This window comes from Xenopus laevis, chromosome 3L, assembly GCF_017654675.1.
Source record: "Xenopus laevis strain J_2021 chromosome 3L, Xenopus_laevis_v10.1, whole genome shotgun sequence".
NCBI classification, from domain to species: Eukaryota; Metazoa; Chordata; class Amphibia; order Anura; family Pipidae; genus Xenopus; species Xenopus laevis.
The window spans coordinates 31,576,425-31,594,686 of record NC_054375.1 but is presented as its reverse complement, the minus strand read 5'-3'; the positions used below and the strand labels follow the sequence as shown (position 1 = coordinate 31,594,686).

Sequence of the window (18,262 nt, the reverse complement as noted above, 5' to 3'; positions counted from 1 at the left end):
CACCAAGACTTGAGCCACGCATTTAGCTCCCTAAACTCCTGCTGTTTTCCTAAACTTGCACGTGGCACGGGCAAAATTTCAGAAAAGATGACATTGGAAGACCTTTCCTTGATCTTAGAGCCTAGATCCCTGAAATCATTCTTTAAGGTCTTCCATCTATCATTTATTTTGTCATTAGTACCGATATGCACTAAGACAGCTGGGTTATGCCCAGCCCCACCCAATAATTTGTCTATCCGATCAACCACATGCCGAACCCTGGCACCAGGTAGACAGCAAACTGTTCGGTTGTAGCGATCCGGACGACAAATTGAGTGAGAAAAGGAAGAAAATAGTACTGAGAGTGGGCTCCTAGTCTAAGGTTTTTTGGTGGGCCACTGGTGTCCCAGTCTGACACTGAATTCTGATGCTAGTTGCACTGGTTTCTGTGCTGCCATGTAGTAAATGGGTCCCTAAGCTCAGTAACTGAAGGCAGCACAGAGCATGTGCAGTGAATCAGCAGAAAAGAAGATGGGGAGCTACTGGGGCATCTTTGGAGACACAGATCTTTACTGCTAAAGGGCTGTGGTTGCCTTGGGCTGGTACAGAAGCCCAAAACATAATGTACAAAATGTCTAGCTTCAGTACTTCTTTAGTTATGCTTTACTTCTTTACTTCTCCTTTAATGTATATATATATATATATATATATATATATATATATATATAGTGAATAAAGTACCCCCTCTTGTAAATAATAAGGATATTATAAGTTACCGAGGAGTTTTTAATACAGGTCATGGAACTCCAAGGTAAATTGTAATATCCTCATATTTTGCAACAATCTTGTGTATTTATTATAATACACAAGATTCAGTGTCATGTGACAGAAATGACATCACTACTCACCATTTATAACTGATGACATCAGTACTCACCGTTTATAAGGATATCATTTACAGTATATTCATGGCTTTTGTGTATTATAATAAAGTACCCCCCTGTTGCGGATATTATTAGTCACCTCTGAGTTCCATATATTTCTTCATTGCATTGTTTATCTTTCGATTTGTGTTATTACTGTTAAAATGTACAACATAAGCACTATATAAACATACACATATTAGTGATGTGCAGGTTGAGAAAAATTCGACCCGCAACTGCCCCTAAACCGTCCTTCCACCACCCACACCTGACCCTAACTGGGCACGCCTCTAAGTTTATAGGCCCACACCCAGCTCACCCAGCAATGATATCACAGAAGGGGCGAGCCACGGAAAAAACACTCACTGGAGGCACGTCTTGTGCTCCAAACACAAGGGGGCAAATCTACTAAAAAGCGAAGTGGCTAACGCTAGTAAAAATTCGGCAGCTTGACATCATTTTGCCACTTGCCCGATTTACTAATGGGTGCTGGCTTAAGTTCGCCAGTGAAGTAGACATACTCTATCGCTACTTCACACCCTTATGCCAGGCGAAGTTGCGCTCTGGTGAAGGGATGTAACTATGCTAATTCACTAACTTGCGCATTTTACTGAACGTTACCTCTTGCGCCAGACTTGCCTTCGCCAGCTCAGACCAGGCGAAGTGCAATAGAGTAGATTTTTGACAAACTCCTAAGTTTTTTACTTTTTACTGGGTGATAGGGGGTACCCTCCTTCCCCCTTCCATTTGGCACCTAAACTATACAGTGGGCACATGTGTAGGGCAATATAAGACCTCTATTAAATTTTATTACGTTTCCCTGGCCTTGTGTAGTGTAATGTAGTTGCTGCAGCATATACTGTACGTCCATTGTACTTTAACTGCACGCCGTATGCTAATTAGGCATCGCTAGTGTAACTTCAGACTGCTTATCGTATTATCGCTAGCGCAACTTCGCAACTGTTCGGTAACCTCTGCGCAACTTCAAATCTTTGTGAATTTGTGCAGCCTTGGCGAAACTACGCCTGGCGAAGTGCGGCGAAGCCGACGCTTGCGCATTTTCGGTGCATAGTGAATTTGCCACAAGGTGAATAGTGTATTTTGATCTACTGCGTTGTTATGAGGCCACTTAGAGCTTGGTGTTCCATTATATTTCATCATTCCCACTATAGAACTTCCTAGTGATATAAATGACATGGAAGCTGGCAGTATGAATAAACAAAATATTTTTGTTCATAGGAACAGAAAAATTGGCAAAGTTCTCATTTTTCCATGATATCTAGATCACGTCGTTTTGAATTCCCTCACTATATTAACCTCCCCGACCTGTGCAGGGAACCTTATTTAGTAAATCACATTTCAATCAAGTAACATTTAATCTGCGTGCCCCTTTCACTATGTGACATTCTGCCTTTTTATGTTTGCTTTCTTTGTTATAGAACATTGGTTTGAGGAGAATAAAAGGTTATCCTAGTGAGAAAAAACAAACAATTGTGGCAAGTCATCATAAAGAGAACATATTGCTAGTATTGAGACGCAATGGTTTTTAACAGTTCCAGTACATTTTCATGGTAGTTTGTGGTGCACATTTACTAAGGTTTAAATCAAAAATCCACATTGATAAAGACAAACATTTAAAAGAATACTAGAGCAACATTTAGCAGTAATATCATAGCGAATTTAGCAGACATTCGACTTATCAGGGGATTTAAACAAATACAGTATCCCATCTGCTCGGGAATATTCTCTCCTTAAATGGGCTTAAAGGAAAACTATACCCCCCCCAAACAATGTAGGTTTCTATAAAAAGATATTGCATAAAACAGCTCATATGTAAAACCCTGATTCATGTAAATAAATCATTTTCATAATAATTTACTTTTCTAGTAGTATGTGTCATTGGGTAATCATAAATAAAAAAAATTGGCATATTAAAAAATAAGGGCCGCCCCCTGGGGTCTTACGATTCACTGTGCACACAAACATACCAACAAACCACACTTGTTAGGTCACATGAGCCAATTAACAGACAGAGTTCTGTCTTTTGCTTCTACACTTCTTCCTGTTACAGTTAGAGTTGTAGTTTTTCTGGTCAGGTGATCTCTGAGGCAGCCAGGGCCGCCATCAGGGGGTCACAGGGGGGCCAGTCCTCCCAGGCCCGCAGGATTTTTAACTTTGAGGGGGGCCCGACCGCACCGCACTGATTTAATTTAGCCGGTGAAATTTACACTGGTAGCGTCCCGTGCGTACGCGTGACGTCAGTACGCACGGGCGCAACTATTTAAACCGCCGCAGCCTGCCGCCTGCACACAGAAGATAGAAGACGCGTCTGGAGAAGGATCGGCTTCCTGGAGACGGAACGGCTTCCTGGATACGCCAAAGATGCTGAAGACACCGCTGGAGGAATAAGAAGACCGCACAGAAGAAGAAGTCGAAACTGGAATTGCAGGTAAGTGCCACTGACCACCAATGAGCCACTGACCACCAATGCTGCCAGGCCCCTGAAGCCCTAATGTGGGCCCCTTGAAATGTGAGCCCCTGATCCCACCAATGAGCCACTGACCATCAATGAGCCACTGACCACCAATGAGAGCCCCAGAACCATTGTGCGGGCCCCTGATCCGCCGTGTGTTGGCCCCTATAAGCCCCCAAGCCCCTGAAGCCCCAATGCAGGTCCCTGAAGCCCTAATGCGGGTCCCTGAGGCCCCATGCGGGTCCCTGAAGCCCCATGCAGGACCTGAAACCCCAATGTGGGCCCCTGAATCCTCCCAAGCAAGGGCCCCTGAATCCCCCCAAGGAAGGGCCCCTGAATCCCCCAAATGCAGGCCCCTGATCCCTCCAAGGAAGTCCCCAGAACCATCAATGCAGGGCCCCTGATCCTCCCAAGGAAGGGCCCCTGATCCATCAATGCAGGGCCCCTGATGCCCCCCCAAGTAAGGGCCCCTGAACCATCAATGCAGGGCCCCTGACCCCCCCATGCAGGGCCTCTGAACCATCAATGCTAATTATGGGCCCTGCATGGGGGGGATCAGGGGCCCTGCATGGGGGTCCTTTTGCCAAAATGCTTTTATTTACTGTTTCTGTGCTTGTGCCCATGTGACCTGGTGGGGGGCGTGGTTACGGGGGGCATGGTTAATGGAGGCGTGGCGAGGGGGGTCCAGAAAATTTTGTTGTGTGGGGCCCCGTGATTTCTGATGGTGGCCCTGGAGGCAGCACACAGACCATCATGAAATGGTGGTTGAAGGCAAGTGTAAAAGGTGTAAAAGGGCAATATTTACCTAAACATATATATATATATACTAGTTTGATAAGATTTTAATATGCCACTTATTAAACTATCTGTTGCTTAAGTATTTATTTTGGGGGTATAGTTTTCCTTTAACTTTATAATATAATATTTTAGAGTTAAACCCTCCATTACTCAGGTACTGCCAGGCACAAGCAATGTCTGCAATGTTCCCTTATATTATAAGGCATAAGATATGGATTAAAGGATGACAAAGGGTTTTCATGGGGAGGCCTTTTTTTATCAAAATTAGAATTATAATTTTAGAGGGTTTTCTACTTTGAAACCCAAGTTAAAAAAAAATTTGCTCATTTTTTTTTTAAAAAACCCGATTGAATAAAATTTTGGAAAAAAACCGTAATACTTTGAAATTGTGAGTTTACAAGTTTAAAATTTTTTTAAAAAGCACTTTGATTTTGCCTAGGCAAACTTGGAACCTTTTAGATGGCAAATAATAAATACATCTCTAAAATTCAAGTTTTTGAAACTTCAAAACGTGTGAGTTTTCGCTAAAAACAAATCTTGAATCGGGGGCAAAAAATTTTGAGCATTGATAACTCACCCCCTTAGTCAAGATGAGATCTAGGCAGGGGTGGGATCACTACATGGAATTACAGACTTGTGCAGTTCTGGGTTGACTCATGACCCTCATACATAATAAGGAATAATGCTTCAGATTAATTGTATGTTTGACCAATCACCACAGTTAGCACAGGTATGAATTTCCTGTGAAATTTGCGAAAAGACAAAAAATTCGTGAAATCTCGACGCCTGTGTCAATTCTGACACCCGGGTCAATTTTGACACTGGCGTTAAAGTCTATGGGGGTTCGAAAAACGTTGACTCGCCGGTTTTGGTGCAAGCAACTCTTCTCTTTTGTTGCAGTTTCACAAATTTATTTGCCGGCGGCAAATCACGCAATTTCACCGTGAATTTGCATCTGGCGAATTTATTCGCCCATCACTACTAACCTGAAATCAACTTTTATAGATATTCATTTCATATTCAGTTCACTGAGTGCATTCTGAATATAGAGTGGTGAAACTGGGAAGGAATATTGATTGCTAAATTGTTTCTGTCCCAAAAGCATTAAGTTCAATCCAATAAAAATATGCAGAATTACCCAGTGTCGGACTGGGGTATTAGGGGACCCACCAAGGCTGTGCCACCAAGGGCCCTCCTTGCATCCAACAGGGCCTCCCTCCCAAGTCCACCCCCTGCACATAACGTTATATTGACGTTGCGTTCCATACGCCATTCTTCTCCTTAACACTGGCGTCCAATGGGGGGAGCAGACCTGGCCTGGGGCCCACTAGATTTCTCCCCCCGGTGTTCTGCCCAGTCTGACCCCACAGTTACCTTTTTTCATATTTTATTATTTAAAACACAAAAAGAAATTCCAGTGTTTATGGTTTGGGCATTTTTAAACACATTTAAGTACAAACACGACAATGAATCAGATTTTCTGTGTTCAAGGTCACCTTTGCTATGAAGGATTTACAAGAAAACTAGTCTGGAAAAATACTGACATATTCTTTTCTGCCAATATCCAGCCCATTAACTTAAATCAAAGGGAGTTAGTTAGAGATGGTCTATAAGAACACATTCCTCTGATGCTAAGAAAAAGGGTCTTGATTGAAACGTTGTTCTGCCTCATTACACGTGGCTCTGCATTTCAGGCAGAATTGGATTTAGGCTACAGGATCTCAGCATATTTCCGAAGACCTAATGGAAACCTTTTGTCTCTATTATTTTTTTGATAAGGGAGTTATATTGCGCAAATGGCAACCTAAATTACAATAAGTGAACCTCGAATAGTATCTGAGAATGCATCCACTGCTTGTCAATTGGTTCATTTCAATGAGAAAGCGGAGTATTAAGATACATTTTATGGATATTATGCTTTTAAATATAGGTATGGGATCTGTTATCCAGAATGCTGGGGCGCTGGGGTTTTCTGGATAAGGGTTTTTTCCCATTATTTGGATTTCCATACGGTAAGTTTGCAAAAAAAAATTTAAGGGGGCTGATTTCTTAATTTTCATACTTGGGAATCAGGCAAAACAGATTACAGGTTTTGCCTGTTATCCAGAATGTTTGGGACCTGGTGTTTTCTGGATAACGGATCTTACCATAATTTAGATCCCATACCATAAATCTGCTCAAAATCATGTAAACATTAAATAAACCCAATAGGCTGGTTTTGCCTCCAATAAAGATTAATTATGTCTTAGTTTGGATCAAGTACAAGCTACTGTTTTATTATTACAAGGAAAAGGGAAATCATTTTTAAAAATTTGGATTATTTGATTATAATGGAATCTATTATCCTATAATTCGAAGTTTTCTGGATAACTGGGTTCCAGGTAATGGATCCCATACCTGCAATAGTATTTGTTATGTATCTATAATTTGTCCCCTATGTAGTTGTATTTCATTAAATAAGCTTTCTAAAGAAAATAAAAAAACCTGAGGTAGTAAAATTTTGATTGGACCTGGACCCAGCATGACAACTGTTCCATATTGAAAATCAAATTGCAAAACCATCCCACTCCAGACTAAATGCTGAAGGGGGTTGTTCGTCTTCAAATTAACTTTTAGTATGATGTAGAGCAGAGCTGTCCAACTGGCGACCTCCCCTCATGTGGCCCTCCACATCAAAGTCTGCCTGCTGTGTCTGTTTACCATATGTAAAATTTAAAAGGTATCACTACAGAGATTAACTGGCCCCTGCATTGTTTAAACCTCAAATTCACACTGTAATCCCCTGCATTGTTCACACCTGTGATCCCCCTGTATTGTTCACACTTGTGACACCTCTATTGTTCACTCCCCTAAAGGCCTGTACTGTTCACACCTGAGACCCAGAATGAAACTACCAACATTGCTCACACCTTATTCAAAATGCTAATGGGGCACCAGCACTGTGTCACTGTATGTAGTACATATTAGACTGCTCCTGATTCCTGTCTCCTGCTCTGTTCTGCCTTCCCTATGCTCCTGTGTGTGTCATACTTTGGTATTTGTTCTGGGGGTTTGTTAGCATTTGAAAATTATTGTTAGTGCCCCCTAAAGTGTTTAATCATATGCTGGGGTACTGTATTATACACAGGGGAGGAGGAGGCATATGGATTTATGGGTATATCTTATATGACCCCAAGTATTTATGTACCCGTGCCAGCACCCAGCCCAGCAGCAACAGCAAACATATGGGCCCCAAATCTGTACCTGGCTGTGCCAGCAGGAAGCTTCACACTTTACAGTAATAGAAAGAAAGTCTTCAGTTCAGTGAAACTGTGCAAGGCTGAGAGCAGCGAGAGCCACACCAGGCAGCCCCCCAGCTCTCTGCCTCTCTCTGTCATCACATCAGTGATGTCACTGACGCGTGTACGCACGTCACGGTGCACCGCACAGAAGGAGCTATTACCCGGCAAGAGGTTGAAGGGGAAGGAGATGGATTCCACCCAACTGGGTGACCATGATTACTGAAACAAATTATTAAATAGACGCTTGAAAAAAGTGCGCCCCTCAATGATGGCGCCCTAGACAGCCGCCTACTCTACCTCTCCCTAGTTCCGGCCCTGATCCCTGCAGTGAGCACCAACCATTTGGTTTTTTGGTGTGCTATTAATGTGGACATGGTCTTGCGGTAACATGGGTGTGGTTTAAAGTGGGTGTGGTCTAAAAACAGGGAGTGGTTAACACTGGCTTCCGTTATCGGCCCTCCACAATGTAGACTGGAAAAATTCAGGCCCTCGGTACCATAGAAGTTGGACAGCACTGATGTAGAGAGTGATATTCCGAGACAATTTGCAATTGGTTTTCATTTTTTATTATTTGTGGTTTTTGAGTTATTTAGCTTTTTATTCAGCAGCCCTCCAGTTTGCAATTTCAGCAGTATGGTTGGTAGTGTTCAAATTACCCTAGCAACCATTTGGATTTGATTTGAATTAGAGACTGGAATATGAATAGTGTCACGGTTGGCACCCTAAATCCAGAACATTGACTCGGCTCTTGCTTCTGCCTTTAACAGCCACCTTTCACCTCTGGAGGAGCCCTCAGCTAGTAGGATGCCGCCAGGTCTTATTAAGAGAGGTGCAAAGCGAGGGGTTCTGAACAAGCAAAGCAGCAAAACTGTAATGCAAAGTCTTTTGGGCAGAAGGTCGCGGTACAAGGCGTAGACAGAAAACAAAGTCAGATCAGGCCGGGTCGGGGCAGTCAGAGTACAAACGGAGTCAGGCAGACAAAGGTCAAACCAGGAGATCAATCAGCAAGGATACGGAATAAGCGAAGTCGATTACCAGGCAAGGGTCAGGATACAGAGGTCAGAGTGATTGCGCACAGAAAACCCGGAAGTGCGCGCCGCACACGCCCTAAGACAGGACACCGGAGGATTAACACCATGCGGGGGGCGTCCCCGTCGGCCCAAATAGAACAGTGTCTGAATAGAAAGATGAGTGATAAAAATAATAATATATTTGTAGCCTTACAGAGCATTTGTTTTATAGATGGGGTCAGTCCCCCCCTTTTCACAGCTGGAAAGAGTCAGAAGAAGGCAAATCATTCTAAGACAATAAAAAAAGAATTAATGAAAACCAATTGAAGACCTTAGAATTGGCCATTCTATAACATACTAAAAGTTAACTTTAAATTGGACCCCTTTATAATTAGATTTTACTATGTCCATTAGGTAAACTAATAAACGGTATCTTCTAAATTTATGTACCTCCAGCTAAGGGTTTAAGGCCTTATGCAACCGGACCAATAAAACTAACAATTGATACAATCAGCAGGCCTTGGTCTCAACTAAATGCCGATAAGTTTGATTTCAAGGCATCAATTTAAATTAATTTAAAAGTATCATATTAAATTTACGGGATTACTAAATCTGGGGTATATACACTCCTTATTTTGAATGGTCAGTGTAGCCTTTTAGGCAGATAGACACATACAAGAGTCCTCTGCACTCAACCCATTCTCAATATATTTAAGACAGCGACATTTTGTGCATACTGCTACTAAAAAATGCCTAAAAAAAGAGCCATGCTCTCTTTCTTCTGTTTGTTTTAGCGTGAAATTATTATATTGCCCAAATTAATACATGTGAACAATTTAAAGTAAAAAAAAAAGCACTAAAAATTATAATTCTATACCATGGAAGTTTAACAATACATAGCAATAAAGTGTGAAAGTGGTGATTAGGGAAAACACATACAGGTGTGGGACCTGTTAATCTAGAATGCTCGGGACCTGGGGTTTCTCAGATAACAGATCTTTCCGTATTTTGCATCTTCATATGTTAAGTCTAGTAAAAAAAAAAAAAAATTAAACATTAAATAAACCCAATAAAATTGCTTTGCCTCCAATAGGGATTAACTATGTATGTATATATATATGTAAATTTTTTTATCCAAAAATCTCCGAATTATGTGAATTACAGAATCTCCATTTCATCCAAATGTTTAAAAATGATTTCTTTTTTCTCTGTAATAATAAAACAGCAGCTTGTACTTGATCCAAACAAATATATAATTAATCCTTATCGGAAGCAAAACCAGCCTATTGGGTTCATTTAATGTTTACATGATATTCAAGTAGACGCAAGGTATGAAGATGCAAATAATGAAATGCAGTTAAATTCCTAGAAGTAATGAAGTAGATTCAGAGATGCTTTTGGGAAAGCAGTCAGGATTTATCACAGTCGCATACTGGAGAAGATGCATCATACCTCCCAACTGTCCCAACTGAGGGACAGTCCCTCTTTTGGCAGCTCAACCTGCAGTTGTACTTGAAAGTCCAGATTTTTTTTGCACTGAACAGCCAGAAAAAGAAAATGTTTCTAACTTAATTGGCTTTTGGCAGAGAGCTCAGAACAGCTGCAGATAAGATAATTTTGTAACAATTTCAAAATAAGACAATAAGTAATTGTAACAGTATAAGATAACAGGTCTCTTGGGAGAAGTTAGAAGGGCACACCTGGAGAATCGGAGAGATTTAGTCGCCTGGCGACTAATCGCCTCTTCTCCCCGAACTGCTTCCCTGTGTCTTCCTCGGCTTCAATGAAAAAAAGCCTGCGCCAATGCACTTGCAGAGCTTCGATTTCTGTAGTCGCCCGAAGTTTACTAGTGAGGAATCTCCCCGAATCTCCAGGTGTGCCCTTACCCTAAAGGAAAATTCACCTTCATTAGCAAAACTGAAAGAAAAAAAAAGAAATATGTTCAAACTTTCATAACCTGCCAAATTTTATAAAATGAACATGGTAATTAGGGGGTGTGGCAACTCTTTTTTTGTCCTCTTTTTATTTCCAAAATGTTGGGAGGTCTGGATGCATGAATTTATTTCTGGAGAGGTTTTCCCAGTAAAACTGAAGCTTGAGATGGTCTGACAGGTGCATTCATAAACCACCCAAGTGATGCTGTGACGCCTAACAGTTTTGGTCACACATTGTATCCAACGTTGCTACACGTATTCACTTGGCACAGTGATGTACAGATCAATAGAAATCTACTTCCAGCTTCACTGTAAATAACACTAGAGAAGGCGCAACTATAATTTTTCCTCCTCTCTGTAAGAAACAAGGTTATGACCTGCCAGATGTGCTAATAGCAGCCATGGAAAGACTGGACTTGCAAGATGAGCCGGTTATATGTACATTTAATAGACACTTACGTCTTTATATTTTCCTTAGACATTTAATAATGATATCAACTGTGCATATAGAAAATACTTTGAATAAAAAAAAACATTTTTTTCACGAGATAAATGTCTATTATAAGCAATCAATTCTACCATGGAAGATAATGAAAAAAATCCTATTTTTCTACATATTGTTTTTGTGGGAAATACTGATTATAATAGCACATTTGGATTATATAGATCTAACGTGCTTTTGATACACATCAATGTAATAAGACGATTAAACCCATGTAACATTATTAAAGGGAACTTCAACTCTAAAAATAAATTTGCCCAATAAAAGAAAACATAATTCTAAGCAACTTTGCCATATACACTCATTATGGTTAGTAAATTATTTGTATATGTATTGCTATTGAAAGCAGTGTCTGTCTCTGTCTATTCTCTGTTCTAGTGGCTCAGAGTGTTGATACAATGTAAGACAAGGCAGCTGATTAACAGACCTGTCTTTGATGGAGAACCAAGACTTTTGCAACATTGTTTAAACAGTAACAACCAGGAGTTAAGCAAATGCAGCTTTCAATAGCAACAAAATTGTTTTTACAAATGACTTTAAACGCACTGAAATTTCTAATAAATGTTTATCGGAAAGTTACTTATAATTATGTTTTCTTTTATTAGGTAAATTCTTATTTTGGGGTTGCATTGCCCTTTACCCTTCCCAAGCTTATGTTTGGCTGCATGCCTCAGAGTAACCAAAAAAAAATGGCTTTGACAGAATTATGGTTCTCCCTGCGTTCCGGTTTCATGCGTTCAGCCGCAGGGGAGCACAGGAATAGACGCACTGCATTCTTTTCAATGGGGCTGTACTCACACAGACACATGTAAGCACTGAACGCAGGTTGGGACGCAGCATGTTGCATTTTTCCTGCGTTCGTCGCTTACATGCGTCTGTGTGAGTACAACCCCATTGAAAATAATTAAGTGCGTCTACTCCTGTGCTTCCCAGTGGCTGAACGCATGAAATCGGAATGCAGGGGAGCGCAGCTAAAAACGATCATCTGTAAGAGCCCTTAGCTATATTGCAAATCTACATAATAATATTTAGACAAAACATACACATGGGGCTGGTTTCTTAATTTTCATCCCATTTTTTGGGAATCAGGCAAAACAAGTTCCAGGTATGGGACCTGTTATCCAGAATACTCAGGACCTGGGGTTTTCCAGATAACAGATCTTTCCATAATATGGATCCCATATTGTAAGTCTGCTCAAAATCATGTAAACATTGAATAAACCCAATAGGCTGGTTTGGCTTCCAATAAGGATTAATTATATCTTAGTTGGGATCAAGTACAAGCTACTGTTTTATTATTACAGAGAAAACGGCTTTATTTGAATAAAATGGAGTCGTAATTTGGAGCTTTTAGGATAAGGGGTTTCCAGATACGGATCCTATACCAGATTGTGGTCTGTGAGCAAACAGAGGCTTAGACAAAATAAAACAAAACCACATTGGAATCTATCATATGGGGTATGTTTCCCCTTTTCTTATACTGGTGCCCTACTGGGGTTCACAGTTGAACACACAACAGTATGGCCCACAGAGACTGTACCTTTTAAAGTCCTTTTCATTAGGAACCCAGCACCCCACTCTGTTCCACCCAGATCACAGGCCTTCCTTTTCCTTGTGCTCTGAACCCTCTCCCTCTGAACTGCAAGCAACTCTAACCTTCTAATTATTCACCAGGTGAGTCTTCCTAGGGAATTAACCCTGCTGTACATGAGGGAGAACTCTACTCTATTTACCAGTTTATATTTATATCTAGAATACGCGGAATTACAAGAAGGCAGACTCCGGCTACATCAAAAGGGAGAAAAAGTATTTATTCATAAAGATAAACCTCTAGACAATACTGAGACCTGTTATCTGGAAACCCATTATCCAAAAAACTCTAAAATACAGGAAGGCTGTCTCCTATAGACTCCATTATAATAAAATAATCCAATTTTTTTTTAAATTTTCTCTGTAATAATAAAACAGTACTTTGTACTGATTCTAACTAAGATATAATTAATCCTTATTGGAAGCAAAATCAGCCTATTGGGCTTATTCTATGTTTACATGATTTTTTTGTAGACCTAAGGCATGAAAATCCAAATTATGGAAAGATCCATTATCCGTAAAACCCCAGGTCTTAAGCATTCTGGATAACAGAGCCCATAACTGTATTCCCAAAAATGTACAGTAAGGTTAAGGTCTGATAACTGTGGGGGGAAGCCATGCATGTCAGCAGTCCTTGCTCTTCTTTGGATTTCAAATAAGTCTGTCCCAGCTTAAATTAATATTTAGTATCCTTATCCTGCTGCACTCTTCTACAATTTGAGGATTATTAATGATTAGTCTAACTGGGTTGTTTACATCAACTTTTAGTATGTTATAGAATGGCCAATTCTAAGCAACTTTTCAATTGGCTGTCATCTTTCATTTATTATAGTTTTTGGATGATTTGCCTTCTTCTTCTGACTCTTTCCAGACTTCAAATGGGGGTCACTGACCCCATCTAAAAAACAAATGGTCTGTTAGGGCTCTTAAAGACGAGTGTTTTTCACTGCGCTCCCCTTGCGTTTCATGCGTTCAGCTGCAGGGGAGCGCAGGAGTAGACACACTGAATTCTTTTCAGTGAGGCTGTACTCACACAGATGCATGTAAGCGCCGAACACAGAAAAAATACAACATGCTGCGTCCCGCACTTACATGTGTCTGTGTGAGTACAGCCCCATTGAAAAGAATTCAGTGCGTTTAAGCCTACGCTCCCCTGCAGCTGAATGCATGAAACCGAAACGCAAGGGAGTGCAGCTAAAAACGCTCATCTGTAAGAGCCCTAAGGCTACAAATGTGTTGTTATTGCTACTTTTTATTACTTATCTTTTTACTTATTGCTTTTCTTTTGATTATCTATCTTCTATACATATTCCAGTCTATTATTGCAATCAATACATGACTGCTATGGCAATTTGGACCCTAGCAGCCAAATTTCTGGAACTGTAAATTGGAGAGCTGCTGAATAAAAAGCTAAATAAATCAAAAACCACAAATAATAAAAAATGAAAACCATCTACATCATACTAAAAGCTAGCTCAAAGGAGGACAAACCCTTTAAGGGTAAGGACATACGGGCAGATTCGGGCGACAAATCGCCTCTTTTTCGGGGTGACAATCTCCGGCCGGCTATAATGAAAAGTCGACAGCAGGATGGCACTCGGAGCACCTCGTTTTCCAAAGTCGCCCAAAGTTTCCTTGTGAGGCGACTTTGGAAAAAGAAGCACCGCGAGTGCCATCCCGCTGTCGATTTTTCATTATATCCGGTGAATTACAGAATTAAAACAGAGCAGTTCTCTATTTGCCCTTTTATTGACCAGTTCTCATTTTTCTTTCAAAATTGCCCATGTCTTGAATCTATTTACTTAAACCACCTTAAGTAATGTAGGTGAAAATATGCTGAACTTGACATCCTACCCAACCTGTCAAAGGATTTATTGACTGAATTATTTAAAAACCAAGGAAAGGTTTTAGCCTAGGCAATGGCTATAAATATTGTATATAGAACATGCAGGAGAAGAATGGAGTGAGATGGAATGTGTTGGGCGGGGGCAGACGCATTTTTGAACACCATCCTTTTCTGGCTTCCTGAGCTTTGATCAAATACATATGTTCTTTAAGATATGAAAAAGGCAGTTTGAATGTGTACAAGAGAAGATAAGTGCAATGAATGGAGAGCTTTACATGATTAGTCATACAGTGTGCTTCAGTATCCAGGAATTGCTTTTCGTTCCCACCGCTTGGATAAATATTTCATATGGTCATAGCTCTTAATCTGCGACTGCCATTAAGGGTCACTTTTTTCTAAAAACACAAATTAAGCTGCCTAATGTCCTGTACATGTCTAATAGGTTAGCCGCAGGCAGGAACAGAGTATAATCATTTTAGTAATTATTTACATTTTCTCTATGTTCAAGGTTGAGTCAAACTGAGGGAATCAACCACCTGATTTATGGTACATGTGCTAATAAATATTTTTTCATTTCTTTTTTTTAATTTAGATTACATTTAATACGGATTTTTATTATCATTATTAGTCTGTATGGGATCAATACCTAATCTAATGTACCATGTACCGGTATGGGACCTGTTATCCATAATGCTTGGAACCTGGGGTTTTCCGGATACTGGTTCCTTCCATAATTTGGATCTTCATACCTTAAATCTACTAGAAAATCATTTAAACATTGAATAAACCCAATAGGCTGGTTTTGCTTCCAATAAGAATTAATTATATCTTAGTTTGGATCAAGTACAAGCTCCTGTTTTATTATAACAGATAAAAAGTAAATAGTTAAAAATTTTGATTATTTCATTATAATGAATTCTATGGGAGACAGCCTTCCTGTATTTCAGAATTATCTGGATAATGGGTTTCCAGATAACAGATCCCATGCCTGTATTACTTTTTTTTTTTTTTTGTAATGTGTGCAGCCAGGATATTGTCTATAATGAGAGCTGTATCTTAATGAAAAAATACCTTTTCTCCCTTTTGATGTAGCCAGTATTATTGGAGGCTGGATCTTCTACTGGCTTTCACCCATAACATACAGATGTCACAATGTAACAAAGCATACAGACGTAAAACTTGAAGTGTCTTCCTAGAATGGTGAGCAGCTATTGCAAGCATCCCATTGAGTTGTCTATAAGGCCACTCTAGTGTGCTGAGCATCTTTATAAATGACAGCTGGATGAATGGATGTTTCATATGTTTTATGGTTACTTACAATTGGCTACAGGAAGGTTCTCAGGCCTGGACTTTATGAAAGGGGGTTGGTGAAATAAGATTGGTCATTTTTGGCCTGCCTCATCTTGGAGGGAAACACAAGGAGGGTAGATGATACAAAGGCACAGTGGGTAAAGGCTGATAATGATAGGAGTAGACATACAATAGCTTGCCTCTGAAATTAGGTAGCATGGGCAAGTTTTATCTGAGGAATGAAGTGTAAAAGTATATTACTGGTCAGAGGATCTCAGAGGGGCAATAGTTGATGTGAGTGTTATCATACTTAGGAGGAAGTGGCATTTCCTACTCACTGTTGGAAGACACCTGTTGTACTTGGAGCAGCAACCATTTATTCTTGTTTATGTAGGTAGCATGGATAATGGTCACCCCTTCTAGAGGGCTAGTGTCAGGAACTTGTGGTTTAGAACCAGGAACCTGCTACTGTATGTACTGAACACTGCTCCTCCTGCTTGAGCCACAGGAGGCAGTGTGGTTGGGTGGTGGTGGATAATGTTTTATCCCACTTGTCAACAACACCCATGATCATTAATTAGGCAATAGCCCAATTAAAAGACAAGACAAGTCTAAAATAGAAGAGGCTAGAAATGCTGTATTTTGTATACTAAACATAACCAGGAAATTACTGCACCACAAGCCTAATCAAACAAATGATTTATGCTTTCAAAGTTGGCCACAGGGGGCTGTCATCTTGTAACTTTGTTGAACATCTTTGCCTGACCCTGACCTTGCACATGCTCAGTGTGGTCTGGGCTGCTTAGGGATCGTCATAAACAAAGCTGCTTGAATTCTGTATGGCTGGTAAGTAAGGCGGGGGCTCCCCCTGCTGTTCATAAGTATGATTGTTTCCCTGCTCAGCAGTTAGTAGGGATGTAGCGAACGGCGGAAAAAATGTTCGCGAACATATTCGCGAACTTGCGTCAAAAATGCGAACGGTTTGCGAACGTTTTAATGATTTTAAAGTTGTTTAAAGGGTGCAACAACCTGGACAGTGGCATGCCAGAGGGGGATCAAGGGCAAAAATGTATCTGAAAAATACATTGTTGACACAGCGCTGCGTTTTGTGCTGTAAAGGGCAGAAATCACACTACGTCACTCAGGTGATGTTTCTGAACACGGAATGTGAAAAAGCTCACACAGCTAGGTGGCACTTGGTTAAAGACTGGGCAAACAATGCCTGCAAGGGCAACGTATACACTACAGCAGTGGATACGGAATATATTATTGCTGCTTGGAAAACGTCACTCAGGTGGTGTTTCTGGAGACGGTATTATTATTGATATTTAGACAGAATGTGAACAAGCTCACACAGCTAGGCGGCAGTTGTTTGAAGAACACACTGGGCAAACAATGCCTGCAAGGTCAACGTATACACTACAGCAGTGGATACGGAATATATTATTGCTGCTTGAAAAACGTCACTCAGGTGGTGTTTCTGGAGACGGTATTATTATTGATATTTAGACAGAATGTGAAAAAGCTCACACAGCTAGGCGGCAGTTGTTTGAAGAACACACTGGGCAAACAATGCCTGCAAGGTCAACGTATACACTACAGCAGTGGATACGGAATATATTATTGCTGCTTGAAAAACGTCACTCAGGTGGTGTTTCTGGAGACGGTATTATTATTGATATTTAGACAGAATGTGAACAAGCTCACACAGCTAGGTGGCAGTTGTTTGTAAAACACACTGGGCAAACAATGCCTGCAAGTGCACTACTATTGGTGCACTACTATGAAGAACAGCAAACAGCACTGGACACGTTAAAGAACAGTAAGATAAGTAAAATAAAAATATATATATATGTATATTAAAAAAAAAAAATTACTCTGGTTGGTGCTGAACTACTAGGAGCAGCACACCAGTCCCACTCCCCAACACAGCTAGACTAATAGCACTGGGCTCTTATAGTAGCAAAGTAAAAAAACAAAAAAGAAAATAAAAGCAGTCCTTACAAGGACTATTGGGTTACAGGCAGCAGTCAGCAGATGAGAGATCAGCAGCAGGACAGCTGCCCACAGCAGCTACATACAGAGCACTGTAGTAGAAGGTAGATTACTAGCCAGCAAAGCTACCTAACCTAAAATGTCCCTCAAATCCCTGCAGAGTTCTGTCCCTACAATACAGAGCAGTATCAAGTAGATTACTAGCCAGCAAAGTTACTATCAACTGTCCCTCAAATCACTCAACAGCTCTCTCCCTACACTAGCTCTTCCAAGCACACACAGGCAGAATGAAAAAACGCTGCAGGGCTTCAGTTTATATATGGAAGGGGAGTGGTCCAGGGGGTGTGGGGGTGGTCCAGGAGGGAGAGCTTCCTGATTGGCTGCCATGTATCTGCTGGTCTGGGGTGAGAGGTCAAAAATAAGCGCCAGCTAAGGCGAACCCAAATTGGCGAACGTCGCGCGACGTTCGCGAACATTCGGCGGACGCGAACAGTCAATGTTCGCGCGAATTAGTTCGCGGGCGAACAGTCCGCGACATCCCTAGCAGTTAGGGACCATCTGACACTTCCTATCCACAGCAGTTAATGAAGGGAGAATTTCACTGCATACAGTCAGGTTTCTTATAAAAAGGGTACACATTT

The 18,262-nt window shown here is 40.7% G+C and overlaps 1 protein-coding gene across 2 annotated transcripts in view; it reads right to left on the bottom strand.

Moving 5' to 3' along the window:
* LOC108710852 (phospholipid-transporting ATPase VB) overlaps positions 1 to 18,262 on the bottom strand; it is a 663,706-nt gene that overhangs the window by 440,309 nt on the left and 205,135 nt on the right. Inside the window, exon 1 of one of the 2 annotated variants that reach the window (XM_018252034.2) lies at positions 12,441 to 12,502. The exons of the other annotated variant lie outside the window; for it this stretch is intronic. The gene's annotated coding sequence lies outside the window, so the exon portion shown is untranslated. Of the gene's footprint in view, positions 1 to 12,440; positions 12,503 to 18,262 lie in introns of those variants that run through there. 2 annotated transcript variants of the gene reach the window in all.